The sequence below is a fragment of the Panthera onca genome, chromosome B1, assembly GCF_046562875.1.
Source record: "Panthera onca isolate mPanOnc1 chromosome B1, mPanOnc1 haplotype 2, whole genome shotgun sequence".
NCBI lineage: Eukaryota > Metazoa > Chordata > Mammalia > Carnivora > Felidae > Panthera > Panthera onca.
In genome coordinates, this window is record NC_138342.1 from 11450027 (window position 1) to 11465312 (window position 15286).

At 42.5% G+C, this 15286-nt stretch overlaps 1 protein-coding gene across 4 annotated transcripts in view; it reads left to right on the plus strand.

Annotated features, from left to right (window-relative positions):
* The window catches only part of C1QTNF7 (C1q and TNF related 7), a 110965-nt gene that overhangs the window by 68538 nt on the left and 27141 nt on the right, over positions 1 to 15286 (plus strand). Inside the window, exon 1 of one of the 4 annotated variants that reach the window (XM_078446256.2) lies at positions 14430 to 14570. The exons of the other annotated variants lie outside the window; for them this stretch is intronic. The gene's annotated coding sequence lies outside the window, so the exon portion shown is untranslated. Of the gene's footprint in view, positions 1 to 14429; positions 14571 to 15286 lie in introns of those variants that run through there. 4 annotated transcript variants of the gene reach the window in all.

Consider the following 15286-nt stretch of genomic DNA (forward strand, 5'->3'; position numbering starts at 1 on the left):
GATAGATAGATACATGTCAGATAGATGTTAGATAGAAGATAGATAGATAGATAGATAGATAGATAGATAGATAGATGTCAGATAGATAGATAGATGATAGATAGATAGATAGATAGATAGATAGATAGATAGATAGATAAGAGAGAGTTGCTCTTACTGAATAATGAGCTGTGGCAGGTAGGGGAGGGCTAGCCTACTGAGATAGAAACCTGCCTACTCAGTCCTCTACCTCAGCCCCAAAGAATGCTCTAGGTTTCCCGGGGGAGACTTTGGATACCCTTGAGCTGGTCCAATCAGCTTACCTTATAGATGAAGAAATTAAAGGCTGACAATCATAATAACTTGACAAGACCTTTCAGCTCGACATGGCAGAGCAGACTAGACCCAAAGTTATAGACTAAACGTTGTAGCCCCACTAAAATCCACCTGTTGAAGCTTTTACCTGCCAATATGAAGGTATTAGAGGTGGGTCTTTTGGAGGTAAGAAGGTTGAGATGAGGTCATGAGAGTGAGGCTCCCATGATGGGACTAGTGTCATTATAAGGAGAGGAAGAGAGATCGGAGCTCTCTCCCCATCACGTGAAGTTGTGACAAGAAGTGGCCGTCTGTAAGCCAGGAAGAGGTTCTCACCAGGAACTGAACTGGCCTGCACCTCGGTCTTGGACTTTCCTGCCTCCAGAATGTGAAAAATAAAAGTCTGTAAAACCAAGAAAAGTTGAACCTGTTTTCTCAAACACCTATATTCCCGCGAGGCTGTATGAACTGAAATAGTTGACATATGCAGCGTGAATTTGCTATTTTTTATTGAATTGTATAACTGTATCACTGGAGCAGTGGTCCTCAGCCCCAGACCCTGCATCCAAATTATCTGGGATGCTTGTTAAAAGTCCAGCCTCCAGGGCAAACTTAGGAGATTCTAGATCATCAAAACTTGAGAATGGGTCCCCAAGACCTATGTTTATTAGTGTTCTCCCTTTACGATGGTCTTCTCAAGGAAGACAAACTGGGGAATGACAGGTGGATATAGAAGACTTATTTTCACTGTATATGCTTTTTATTATATGGACTTTTCAAACACTGTGGTGTCCTGCCTATTTAAAACTAAACTACACTTAACAACTCCCCGTGCACAGCCATGGTAGGGAGTGATTAATCTAGGGAGAGACACTGTCGGGTCCCTGAAAAACAGAGCATTATACCAAATCAGCTGGAGGGTCTCTGGGCAGCCTCGTAAGCTAGCATCCTGTCTAAGGTAATGAACTGTGGCACCCGACAGCCCAAAGTCTGAACCTGCTTCTGCCCCAACCAATTAGTGTTCACTTTTCTGAGCATCTTTTCTGTTAAGTCCCTACAATCGAACCTACTTCACAGACGCGTGAGGATGAATGGAGACGATAAACTTAAAGCACCCAGCACAGAGCCTGGCACATAGCAGGCCTCTGTAAATGATAGATTTTCTTTCTTTTCTCCAGAGCCCCTGAGCTGGAATGGAGGTTACTGATCTAATCAGAACTGAATTGTTTTGGAGAGAAAAACTTTTCTTTGTTTCCTGAAACCCAATCAGCCGACTTAGAGCAAGAAAGCTGATGTGTTAGAATGGTCTCCGCATGCCCTGCTAAGTGCTAATAGCCAAGATTTCTCACCACGGGGTTCCTGCAATCAGCCCTAATCTAGGAAATGAGAACCCCTTGTGCATTTTCATTTGACTTGAAAATGTGTGCATTCATGATTTTCTTGCACATCTTCCACGCTGTCGTGAAGCTCTGGTTTATTGCTTTATGGTTTTTTAGCTAATTTTTTTCCTTAAATATGTAAATAGCTATATTACTAAATGTTTGGAAAATAGGAGAAAAAAGTTCACAATTCCATTGTGTGAACACAAGAGATGTTGGCGTTTTGTTATATTTTCTGCTAGGCTATTGATGTGTGAGTTAGAATCATCATAAGCATTTTATTACACCAAACACCATTTTGTCTCAATTTTTCTCCTATCAGTACATTGCAAATATTTTCCCTATAATGACAAGGTCATTATAGCCACACTTTCAACTAGCTACAAAATATTCCACTGAGTGACTAGACCACAATATATTTAACAGTCCCCCTATTGTCTAACATTTCCATTTATTCCATTTTTTTGCCGTTTTTAATAATGCTGCAATGAGAATTTTTGTATGTAGATATTTCTACTGAATTAAAAACGATTTCCTTAAGCTAAATTCACACAAGTGGTAAGTCTTCTGTTTTTCAAATATGAAATCACTTAGAGAACAGTATTATCCTAACTGGATAAACTCAGAAAAATAACGATTTCATGTGAACAAACTCCTTCTCTGGTCTTCAGAATTATCAGGGGAGTGACTTTTTTGCATAGCAGAAACAAGCAGCCCGTGATCTACCAGAGACAAACAGAAATGCAAAAAGTTCACAGGGCCACATTTTATTTGGCTGTTACAGCTGCAACATGAATTTTGAATTTCAAGCAGGAGACAAGACAGAGCTTTGAGGAGCATAAGTGCTGTCACCCCATTTGAATCTCACTGTCCGCATGTGAGCAGAAAGGGAAAGAAACTGCCCTTGGCCTCACTGAAAAAAAAAAAAAAAAGGCCGTGGAAATGAACACATACACTAACTAAAACAATCCTTGGACACTGCTCAACAGCTATCTGGTGAGCTGCTACCAACACCTGGATGCCAGCGCTCTAATCATTCTCCACTATTCCGGAAAAACAGGAATTCATTTCAGTAAGAACTTGCTTCTATTAATAACAACTTCTATTTATTGAGCACTTACCACGGGCCAATGTACTAATTATATGCATAATGTATGTTAGCTTTCATCCCATTTTATAGAAGGCACACTGAGGCACAGAGACTGGAGTTTTCTCAAGATCACAGTTAGATGGTGGAGTGGGCTGCAAGCCTAGGTATGCTGGCTTTAGAAATCATTATGTTGAGCAGCCCCAGAGACCCCTACTCTCATGTTGCCTGGGGCTCAGGCAGGGTCTCCCGGTTTCACCTGTATTTGTTTCCTAGTGCTACTCAGATGACCACAAATTTGGTGGTTTTAATCAGCATAGTTCTTACCCTACAGCTCTGGAGATGAGAAGTCTGAAAGGGTTCACAGGGGGGTGCCATGGTGGCTCAGTCTGTTAAGCATCTGACTTTGGCTCAGGTCATGATCTCGTAGTTCATGGGTTCAAGCCCCACGTCAGGCTCTGTGCTGAGAGCTCAGAGCCTGGAGCCTGCTTCGGATTCTGTGTCTTCCTCTGTCTCCCTGCCCCACCCCCACTCGTTCTCTCTTGCTCTCTCTCTCTCTCTCTCTCTCTCTCAAAAATAACTAAATTTTTTTTAATTTTAATTAAAAATTAAATAAAAGGGTTCACAGGGCTGTGTTCCTCTCAGAGGCTCTAGGGGAGAAGCGGTTCCCTTGCCTTTTCTTTTCTAGAGGCTATGTTCCTTGTTGATTTCCCCACCTTCAGAGCCATCAGATGGCAGCTCCTTCTCTCACTGTTTCCCTCCAGTTCCATCCTTACATCACCTTCCCTCTATAACACCGACCCTCCTGCTTCCCTCTAGTAAGGACCCTTGGTTTGTCGTCAGGGGTTGCACCCGGATAATGCAGGATGCTCTCCCTCTCGCAAGACTCATAACTTCATCATATCTGCGAGGCCCCTTTGCCAAGTAACGTAGCATATTAACAGGTGCTGGGGGTTAGGATGTGGATATCTTTGGTGGCCATTACTCAGTTTACCACACCTGAGAAGCGACTAAAGCTAAAAGACAGCTCGGAAAACCACAAGTGTACCTGCAGAGCTATTTTCTTGGAGACGATACAAGAAGGAAAAGCTGCCAGGCTTAGAATCCCAGGGATCCTGGCAGAACCGGCCATCAAGATGGAGACAGCATTAAAAGAATGTGTGTCAACCCTTCTGTTTCTGAGCAGCTGATATGATCCACATCCTTCACTTAATCCATTTCATCATCATAACACAACTGACAGGGAGTTTCTTTGTCCCCAACACAGAGCTGAGGGGCTCAGATTAGTTATGTAACCATCCCGACGTCACACAGCTAGCAACACTGGTGGGCACCAGGCTTATGGTTGGGACCCAGGTGACTGTGACGCCAAAGCCCAGGTGTACCCACCCTGCCCAGGCAACTGGTGACAACACTGATCAAAACGAACCACACCAGCCATGTGCACAGAACCCCTCCACTACCACCCCCTGAATAGCATTCAGCACTGATTTCCTTATTCATTTGCTTGTCCACATGTTTGTTATCTATCTCTCCTCATAGGTAAGAATCCTGCCTGTTGCTGACTAGGGTCACCCCGGCTCTGAGAACAGGCCAGGCACATAGTAGACACTAAATAACTGTTTATGTAACAAACGAATAACACTTCTTTGACCTGGAGATAACCAATGTGAGCAAACTCAACCACTTACAACGAGGATGAGATACTGAAAAGTAACAAACACCCCAAAAAGTCTTTGGAACAGCCAAAGCAAACATCTCTGAAGTCCAAGTTAATGCACTATCTCTTTAGAAAACCCCTTGAGACCCAATCCGAAGCCCGTGTTCTCTTTCTGGAAAATGATTTCTAACTAATTTGTTGAGCTCTTTATTACTCTGCTTCCTGCTAAAAGGGATATGCTTCAGTGACTGTTAAAATTAAAAAGGAAGATGGTCCATCTAAAGTATATGATCCGAGGGGGCAAGGTAACCACACATTAATATTATAGAGTTCAAGAGCTACATCAGTGAAGTTACAACCTCTGCTGGTGGAGACAAGGATTCAGAGGAACAGATTCGTGACATTTCCCAAAATGACCAGTTGCAAAGCCCCAACCCCAACACCGCTATGCCCCTCTGTCAGCCCCTCTGTCTAAATATACATAACTAGACGGAACAACCTAGACAGAGAGAGATCATGTTCTTTCATGCAGACAGGACCCTGACATTATGGTCATACGCACTTAATCATTTTTAAATTTTGATCCTGCGTGTAAATATAATACCATTACTTTTTTGATTCACACTTTGGCCTCAAATATACCTCCTTCATGGCAACGGTTCACCTCTTAACTAGTTCTCTCTCTTCCTCAGAGTGCTATAAGCTTCTTTGTGGCAGATAATTGGCTAAATAATCTTTGAATCTCTAACCTTGGTGATTGGCACCTGCATGTTGGATGAATGAGTCTTTTATCATAAAAATATTTCATGATCATTAAGAATTTCAGAAAATAGAGAAGGGTGGAGAACAACCAACATAGTCCATGATTGTGAAAAAGCAGGAAACATTTTGTGATATTTTTCTGTTTCTTTTTTAATGTAGACTGGTTTTTCTTTATTTATATTTTTCTCTTTACAAAATCCTATACATGCTTTTCTAAGCTGGGACTTTTTCACTGAACATTACAACATAAGCATTGCCCAGTGCCATCTCAAAGTTCTGAAGCTTGATGAAAGATATAGAATGCTCTAACACATCTCTTGAGGGCACTAATTTTATGCCATTGGGCACATTATCAACTTCAACTCTGGTGTAATACAAAGAGAATTCATCCCATGTCACAGCTACTATAATTCAGGCTTCATTTCCCCAACTCAACCAGAAACTCCTTTTGTTACCTTTTACCATCTGTGACCTAAATGGAGGTGCACCCATTTCTTCCCAGCTTGGTAAGCATCAACAGCCATCTGAATCTATCCCTAAAACCATCCAGCAGGAGCCTTTTGGCAAAACCCGGTGTAGGGCACTCTCGTTCTAGTCCCGTTCTATTGGGATTTTTTCTATTAAAAATAAATGTTTTCATGAACTCACAAATGTGTTAGTCATAACCATCACAGAGTTCCAGTTGATGATTAAAAAACAAACTAGGTTTGGGAAAAAATTCAAGATGCCTTCCATACTCCAAATTTGTTCCCAGTCAACAGAGAACAGGGGCCAATGCCTTGAAACCAACATATTTTTATGAAACAAACATCATAAAACATGAGTGAGCATACCCTTACATCACTCAGACCACTAAGATTAATAGACACGCTGAAAGCATTTGCTTCACACTTGCTCAACTGAACAAATACATCTTCTCACAAAACCAATCCAAAATCTTGGCCATTCCCAGATGTCTAAAATCCAAGACGCTTTGCTCTCAAATTCCTCAATGAGAAAGTGTAGAAGAAGAGAATTTGGGACTTTAATCAAATGTTTAAATCTAGCACCAGGAAGAGAAGGAACTAAAATTGTACATTGAAGAAGGAAGGGAAAGGAAAAGGAAGGGAAGGGAAAGGAAGGGAAGGGAAGGGAAGGGAAGGGAAGGGAAGGGAAGGGAAAGAAAGGAAACAAAAGGAAAGGAAAGGAAAGGAAAGGAAAGGAAAGGAAAGGAAAGAAGAAATGAGGGAGGGAGGGAGAGGGAAAATAGAGGAGGAAAAGAAAACACACTGAGATAAATATCCACAAATAATCTCTTACGTTATCAATGTTTTATTTCTATGAGAGAAAAGACATTTCTTCTATCTGTACATGATCCTGTCCATTGGGTGGGTAGACTCAGTTTGTTTTGTTTTGATGTAGCATTCATTTGTTCACTTTTTAAAACCAGAAGGGATATGCTTATTGGCTCTCATGGAAATGTGGAAACCACAACAGGAATGAAAGTTGAAACTAGAAATCACTCATAACCCCTCCACAAAGCAATAAAGCCACATTAGCATTTTGGTATTGAGGCTTCTCATCTTCGTGATACGTATGTTATTTTTTTTAACTTTTTTTTTAACGTTTATTTATTTTTGAGACAGAGAGAGACGGAGCATGAACGGGGGAGGGGCAGAGAGAGAGGGAGACACAGAATCAGAAGCAGGCTCCAGGCTCTGAGCCATCAGCCCAGAGCCCGACGCGGGGCTCGAACTCACGGACCGCGAGATCGTGACCTGGGCCAAAGTCGGACGTCTAACCGACTGAGCCACCCAGGCGCCCCCATATGTTATTTTTTTAAGCCAAAATGAATGTTCCAACACTGGAAACACTATTTGGCAGCCTATTTTTCCCCTTAATTAACATATAATAAATATTTGCCTTTGTCATTAAATGTTCCTGTAGAACATACATTTTAGTGGCTGAAAAATCGTCCTTTTGTTGATGTCCCATTGACTTAACTAATCCATAACTGTAGAAGAAATAATTTATAACCAAAAAAGACCATCATTATACATATAGCTTTGCCTACATTCTTAAAATTTTCTTCAAATTAAACCATAAAAGTGTCGAGACAAAGGGTGGCGTAATTTTCAGACTCTTCGTATGTATTTGTCAATATGAATTTTGCAGCCCTAAAAGGTTGTACCACTTTGTATTTGTACAGCCTAAGAACATGCCTGCCCCCGAGCTGGTTTGAATTCTGTGCATCTTTGCCAAACCATTTGGCCATTAAAAACTATTTTGTTTTGCTACCATTTGTTTATTTATTAAACAAGTGCTTATCCAGCAACTTCTATGTACAGGCTCTGTTCTTGGGTGGGAGGCATTGCAATGAACACAGGCTCTGGCACAGACAGGGCTGGAATCCCAGCTGTCTTGTTCCCTCTGTGACCTTGGGCAGGTTCCTCACCTGAGCCTCCATTTTCTCAGCTACAAAATGGAGGCAAACACAACCCATCCAAGTAGTGATTCTAGAAGTTAGACACATGGACATGTGCACAGTGGTGCAGCCCAGGCGGAGTCCTGGGGCCTCTCAGTAAGTATTAATGCTTGGACTCCATTGCCCTGCAAGCCTGTGCAGCTACTCTGTTGATGCACCCACTCTTCCCATGACATTTGATGGAGCCTCCACTGGGAAGCTCCAGCCCTCCACTCACTATGCTTTTGTGTCTCAGACAACTTCTCCATCTGAGGGAAGAGAGACTAATTATGGGAAGCTGATACTTGTAGTTTGTCAGATCTCACATTGACATCGCATTCATTTTAAGATGGGAACTGTGGCCACACACACGGCATCTGAATCTAATGACCTTGAAGTCTCTCCTTTTATGTTTAAAGTCAGAGGCTTTAGTGGATGGAGAATTAGGCTGAAACTTGGCCAACTCCGCCTTCATGCTGAGCTACGGCACTCTGATTTGCCTTAGCTCCCCTTCTCTATATGGAAGCATTCCACCATTAATACAAATAATGCTAGGGTTTTACATTTCAGATCTTTTATAAGGAAATAAAAAACGTATTTATCTTTACAGAAAATAAAAAGTTGTAGGTTTAGCTAAGGCTCCATTCTGACCCTTTCCTTACTCTTCAGTTAACCACTAGCCTGGAGCTAGTACATTGCATTACTATGCATTATTTTTTATGGAGGTGAAACTTAACACGGTATAAAATTCACCATCTTAAAGTAAACAATTCGTGGCATTCAGCGCATTACACTAGCACAGCCACCAGCTCTAGCAAGCTCAAAACGTTTTCTTCTTGCCAAAAGAAAGCCCCTGTAACCGTTAAGCAGTCACTTTCCATTTCTTACGCCCCCACCTCCAACCCTTGGCAACTACCAATCTGTTCCTGTCACTACAGACTTACCTATTCTAGATCTTTCATACAAAGGGACACATATAAAATGTGGCTTTTTGTGTCTGGTTTCCCTCACTTAGAATAATGTTGTCAAGGTTCTTCCATGTTGTGACACGTACCCATACTTCATTCCTTTTTCGTAGCTCAACAATATTCCGTTGTATGTCTACACTGTCTAAGTCGGGTTGAGTTCCATGTACACCTACTTTCTGCCTGCTGCATTGGGCCAGCATTTCTTACTTGGTGATGATCCGAGCAAGAGCCCCGCTTCCCTAACGTGTAAGCCTGGTGGAGGGTGTGGGCAGGAAGGCCGCTGGGTGATCTTGCGCATGGTCTTTGGCACCAAAAAACGTGGATTCAAGCCACGCTTTAACGCATCATAGTTACGTGAGTGTGATAAAGGCAACCAGCCCTTCATGCCTTTGTTTCCTCTTCTATAAAATGGGGATGAAATATTAACCACTTCATTTGGGGTTGCTGAGTGTAGCACACGAAACAGTGCACAGTGACTCTGTGCGGTGCCTGGCACACAGGGAAGTGACCAATTCAACACATTTTCAAGTCATTTATCAAGTACCTGCCATGTGGCAGGTACCGTTCTAAGTGGTAGGAGTGCAACAGTGGACACAACAATGAACAATAGGTAACTCGCCATCCAGAGAAAGCAGACAAGATAAAGTGAAAACCATCACCAGTGTGATAACAGGCTGGGGTGCTATAGGCCAGAGAGAGGGTGCTCCAGAGCTAGCTAGTGTTGACAAGGTCAGAGGGGCTCCCACAGGACACGATGTCTGATCCATCAAGACTTAAACAAAAGTACGTTTAAAATCTCTCCCTTCCTCTCTGTATCCCCTGCCCCCACGGTGCCCAACTGGCTGCATCAGTCTCCCGGTTGGTCATTCATCTCCCCTCCCTAGCCCTCTCTCATCCACTGTCCACACCACAGCCAGAGAATCATTATAAGAATAAGAAAGATGACAGTTTCCCCCACTCGGGGGTTCCTATGATACAATCTAAACTCTTCAAGCCCTGAAGTCATTTGATCTCATCTATTTCTCTGACTGCCTCTGTTATAGGCCACTTTGCCCTTTTTAAGCCCCAACCCACTCTCCTTTCATTGCTAGAATTCCCAACGCCCTCTCCTGCCTCAGAACCTTCACGTAGGCTTTTCTCCCTTCCTGGAGGACTCCATTCCTGTCTTCACCAAGCTAAGTCATCCTCAGGAATCTCTTTAAATGTCCCGTCCTTAGTGTGGTCTTCCTTGACCCCTAGAACTAAAGTAGTCTCTGAAGCTCTCGAGACCTGGCCAGATCAGGGGCAACTCTGGTGTCCTGATAGAGCTGTCCTCTCAGGGGGACAACAAGATGACTTCAACCCAGGCATTGTGTCTCATCACCTATATCCCATCTGCCAAGGTCGGCTGAGCACCCACTATGCACCCAGCATGGCTCTAGTTCTGTGAAATTACAAATGACCAGGGCTTAACCCCTGGCAGGAACTGTGTAGGGAATTTGGGACCACCCAGCCCAGAGACGGTACAATTGTCAATACCACTGAAGAACAAGGTTCAATGTCCTCTCCACAAAACATACTGCTATGATCAAGCATCAGTAGAGGTCAGCTTTGCTGGCCTTTAAAGTTACTTCCAAATCAAAGATTCTGTGACCCTGTCTGTGTTCCAGGGACTGAGGATGCCTAACTGTTGGGGAGTTCACATTCCCCTAGATTTTGTTTTCATACAGGAATAGGGTAGTGTAAATTCACACAACCTTTTGGAAAGCAGTTTGGCAGCATGTACCAAGAGAGACATAAAACATCCAAATCTTTTGACCCAGTAATTCCATTTCTGGGAATCTATCCCAAGGAAATAATCCTAAATAGGGGTAAAGGCTTATGCACAAAACTTTTCAATGTAATCTCATTTATAACAGGAAAAAATGGAAATAGCTTAATTGTCCAATCACAAGGGGAAAGAGATTAAATAAATTATGGTACAACTACTTGATGAATATTGTTTGGCCATTAATGGTTCCAAAGAATAACAGAGGAGAAATGCTTATTATATAATATTAGGTTAAAGAAAAAGTAAGCTGGTGATCTAGCAAGCCCACTTCTGGGTATATATCCAAAGGAAAAGAAAACAGGATGTAGAAGAGATATCTGCACTACACTATTTATTGCTATATTATTCACCATAACCATGATATGGAAACTGCCTAAGTGCCCAATACCAGTTGAATGGATAAAGATGTGGTATATATCATAGAATATTATTCAGCCATGAGAAAGAAGGAAATCCTGTCATTTGTGACAACATTATAGTAAGTGAGATAAGTCAGGCAGAGAAAAACAAATACTATATGTTATCACTTATATGTAGGTTCTTAAAAAGCTAACTATGGCTACAATGGCAATCATATTATAATACAAACATATTTCAAATCAACGTGTTTTACACCTCAAATTTGCACAATGTTGGGTGCCAGATATATTTCAATTACAAAGAAAGAAAGAAAAAGCAAGCAGCAACAGTGACAGATAATATTACACATCTCTGCACAAAAGATCTATGCACATGCACGCACACACACACAGAACAAAAGATAACAGAATAATAAACTAAAATGGTAACAGTGGTTATTTGAAAAATAGAACTGAAGTTTCATTACTTTTATTTTTCCACCTTTTCCTCTTCTACAAGTTTTTTTTAAGTTTTTAAGTTTTTATTTTATTTATTTATTTATTTATTTATTTATTTATTTATTTATTTATTTTTGAGAGAGAAAGAGACAGAGTGCAAATGGGGGAGGGGGTAGAGAGAGAGAGAGAGGGAGACACAGAATCCGAAGCAGGCTCCAAGCTCTGAGCTGTCAGCACAGAGCCCGATGCAGGGCCCGAACTCACTGTGAGACCGTGACCTGAGCCAAACTCGGACGCTTAACCGACTGAGCCACCCAGGAGCCCCTACAAGTTTTCTTTAATGAGCACATATGTAAAATAAAATATGAGTAATTCTGCATGACAGTTACACTCAGCATCCAGGACATAGAAAATAAATTCTGAGGTTAAATAGAGTATATGTATTTTGATGAAAACTTTCCAAATTATGAATAGGAAAACCTATTAGAAGGAAATCATACACACACACAAACACACACTCACACGGCCAAACAAAAAATGAAAAAACGAAGCCTGTCACCGGTTCTATTACAAACATGATCCGTCGTTGGATGGTTTTCTTACCTATTTCCTTGCTCAAGGGTGCTGTCTACCATAGCCCTTCATTCTTGCTTTCCTCAATCCTTCTTGACATGGCAGTCCAAGAGACCTTTTCTTCTTTAAATATTTATTTTTGAGGGAGGGGAGGCGGTAGTAGAGAGAGGGAGGGGCAGAGAGAGGGAGACAGAGAATCTCAAGCAGGCTCCATGCTGGCAGCGCAGAACCCGTCACAGGGCTTGAACTGGTGAACTATGAGATCATGACCTGAGCCGAAGTCTGACGCTTAACTGACTTAGGCACCCAGGCGCCCCTAAGAGACCTTTGTAAATTGTATGTATGGTCCTGTCACTCCCGATCCTACTCTTCACTAGATCCACAATGGCCTTTCCATTCCTGTGATCAGCCTCTGCTCCCTCTCCACCTGTATTTCTCACCGGTGTCTTTTCACACTCTTCTGCTCCCCGCCAACTTTCTCCTAGTTTCTCCAAGGTATCCTGTCCTGTCCCAATGCCAGGCTTTTCCTCAAGCTGTTAGCTCTGCTTGGAAAGCTTACTCTACCCCAGCTCATACCTATTTTTCCAGATACCTGACATCAGCTTTCGAGTCTTAAGAAATTGCTTAGAAGTTATTTCTTTGGGCAGTTTTTCTAACCACATACATGAGGTTATTCCAAAAACACAGATCTAGAGCCCAGAAGGGGTGCCACCAAAGAAATGCATTTCCCAGCACCAGCAAGAAGGTAAATTCTAAATATTTTAAAAGAACATTTAAAAATATTTTTAAAAAAAATTTTAAAAAAAGAAGGAAGATCTCTGACTTAAAATTGCTTCTCCTTTCATCAACAGAAACCAACATTTCTTGCGTAGCACGAATGCCCGTCAATGAGATGCATTACTTCATTAATCTTAACAAGCATCCCTGGTTTGAGCAGTTTTCGATTTTTAATTTATGGAAGAGAAAAGTAAGGTTTAGACAGGCGATGCAAATTGCCCAAGGGCACATGGTGGGGCAAAGAAGACTTTAACTTTCAAAGCCAGTGGTCTTACTCTGCCTGCTGCCACAAAGAAATGTCAGTGGGAAGAGAGAAGATGGGGAGAGTCCTGCTAATTTAGACTGTGGTAACATTCCATTTATTTTGTCTTTCCTTTGCCAAAACCACTCTCCTCAGCTTTCTTCCCAAGCACACTATGAGTCACTATTGGATTTCCATCCACTGGGATGGAGTCAGTGAGAATGTTGTTTTGGCTGGCAGGGTCTGTGTGTGCAAGTGTTACCACCTGCTGCTAAATCTTTGTCTCTGTTGGGTCTATTGTCACTCTGGACTCTGAGACTGGCTCATGTCCACTGGTCTCCTCCAAGAATGCCCCAAATGTTTTCAGCAAGAAGAAAAGCAGAGAACAAGGGTCTTCCTTATCTGGGTAGACATTTAGTAACACCCGGGAGTTGGAATACAACTGAGATGCCCCAAAAGAAGCGAGTTTAGGGGTTTTCAATAAATGTGAGCTATCGTATTATTATCACCACCATCATCACTCTTTTTCTGCCTAGATAATGTCACACAGAGACTCTCAACGGCCTCAGGATAGAGAGGCTTCATCAGCAAATGGCCATGTTGCCTCTGGCCTCCCTGCAACCAACATGGGCCTTTGGATGCTTTTCAGGTGCAAACAAAGTGGACACAGAGAACAGAGGACAGATAGTTCATCAAAGAACACAGCCCAAGCTGCAAGAGTCAGAGCAGTGGGGCTAATGCCAGCAATATTAACAAATGTCCATTGTTTGGGTTCACTTTTGTAGCACGCAAGAGCTTGGACGTGAAGGCACAAAACTGCAAGGCCAGAGAGAGCAGGTCAGAGACTGTTGCAAGAGTCAGGGGAGAGACAGGGAACAGGAGAGCTACTCACATGGCTGTTGAAACATACTGGTCAGTGGTTACCTCCAGAAGCCAATCAGCATTGAATACTCTGACATCTAATTAGCATTAGTCATTAACCCATCAGTATATGCTGCACCTCTACATTCTAGCCCTTGGCTGCGTGGGGGTAGCGCAGAGATGAGTAAGACAGGGCTCTTGCCCCATATGAGCACATTATAAGGTGTGTATTCTTATACCTGAGTCTGTATCAGTCATAACTCATGTACAGAAGCCTGAATTCCCCTCGGAGATTGCAAACCCGTTAAAAGGAGGCATTGGCTTCTCACATTTACTGGGGTCCCTCTTCCCTTCCAGAACTCCAGAAAAATTGAGAAATAAAGCAAAAGATGATGGGCATCCACATTGTGGAAATTAGTGAAGATTAACCAGATGAGAGCAAGGAAAGACTATGTACTCTGAACTTGCTATAGCAAGGGAGTCGGCCACCATCACTTGCTTTTTGGCAGAGATTCAAAGAAAGGCAGAGGGGCAGGAAAGCTTTCTAGTAGAAAAAAATGGGAGGCTTCAGGCATTGCCTGACTGGAGGCTGTCAGTGTAGGGAACAGGAGGGTTTTGGAGTCCAGCTCTGCCCCTTACCAGCAAGGCTAGTGAGCCATGGCTATCGCCACGGCTGCAAAGACAATCTTCCCCTAACCTCGGTCCCCTTGTCCACCATAAGGAAGTCCAAGCAGCTACCTCACTGGCTCGTGGTAAAGAATAAACAAGAAGTAAATGTAAAGTGCTTAGGACAGTGCCTCACCACGATAAACACTTGATGAATGGTAACTATTTTTTTATTTTTCATCATTCAAAGATGCGGCATCTCAGAAACAACCTTAAGTGTCCATCGATGGACGAATGGATAGAGAAAATGTGGTATGTATATACAATGAAAAATTATCCAGCCATAAAAAAGAAGGAAATCCTGCCCTTTGCCACAACATGGATGGGCATGATGTCAAGTGAAATAAGTCAGACGGAGAGAGACAAGTGCCGTATGATCTCACTTACATGTGGAATCTAAAATCAAAAACAAAACCTGGGGCACCCAGTGGCTCAGTTGGTGGAGCTGGACTTCGGCTCAGGTCATGATCTTGCTGTTGGTGAGTTCGAGCCCTACATCAGGCTCTGTGCTGTCAGCCTATCCGCGCAGAGCCCGCTTTGGATCTTCTGTCCCCTTTTGCTGCCCCTCCCTCACTTCTGCTCTTCCAAAATTAAATAAATATTAAAAAAAAAAAAAAAAACTCCTACTATAGACATCAGATTGGTGGTTTCCCAGGCTGGGAGTAGGGTTGGGTGGGTGGCATGGGTGTAGGAGGCTGAGGGGTGCAAACTTTCACTTATAAAATAAATAAGTCCCAGGGGTGTCACGTACAGCATGGTGACTAGAGCGCACACTGTCTCGCAGACCTGAAAGTTGCGAAGAGAATAAATCTTTTAGTTCTCAGCACGCGAAAAAAATCATTTGTAACTAAGGGTGGTAAGGGATGCCAACTAGACTGCGTGACCACTTCACAATATGTACATCTACTGAATCACTACGCTGTGCACCTGAAACTAACATAATGTCATACGTGGACCATATCTCGATG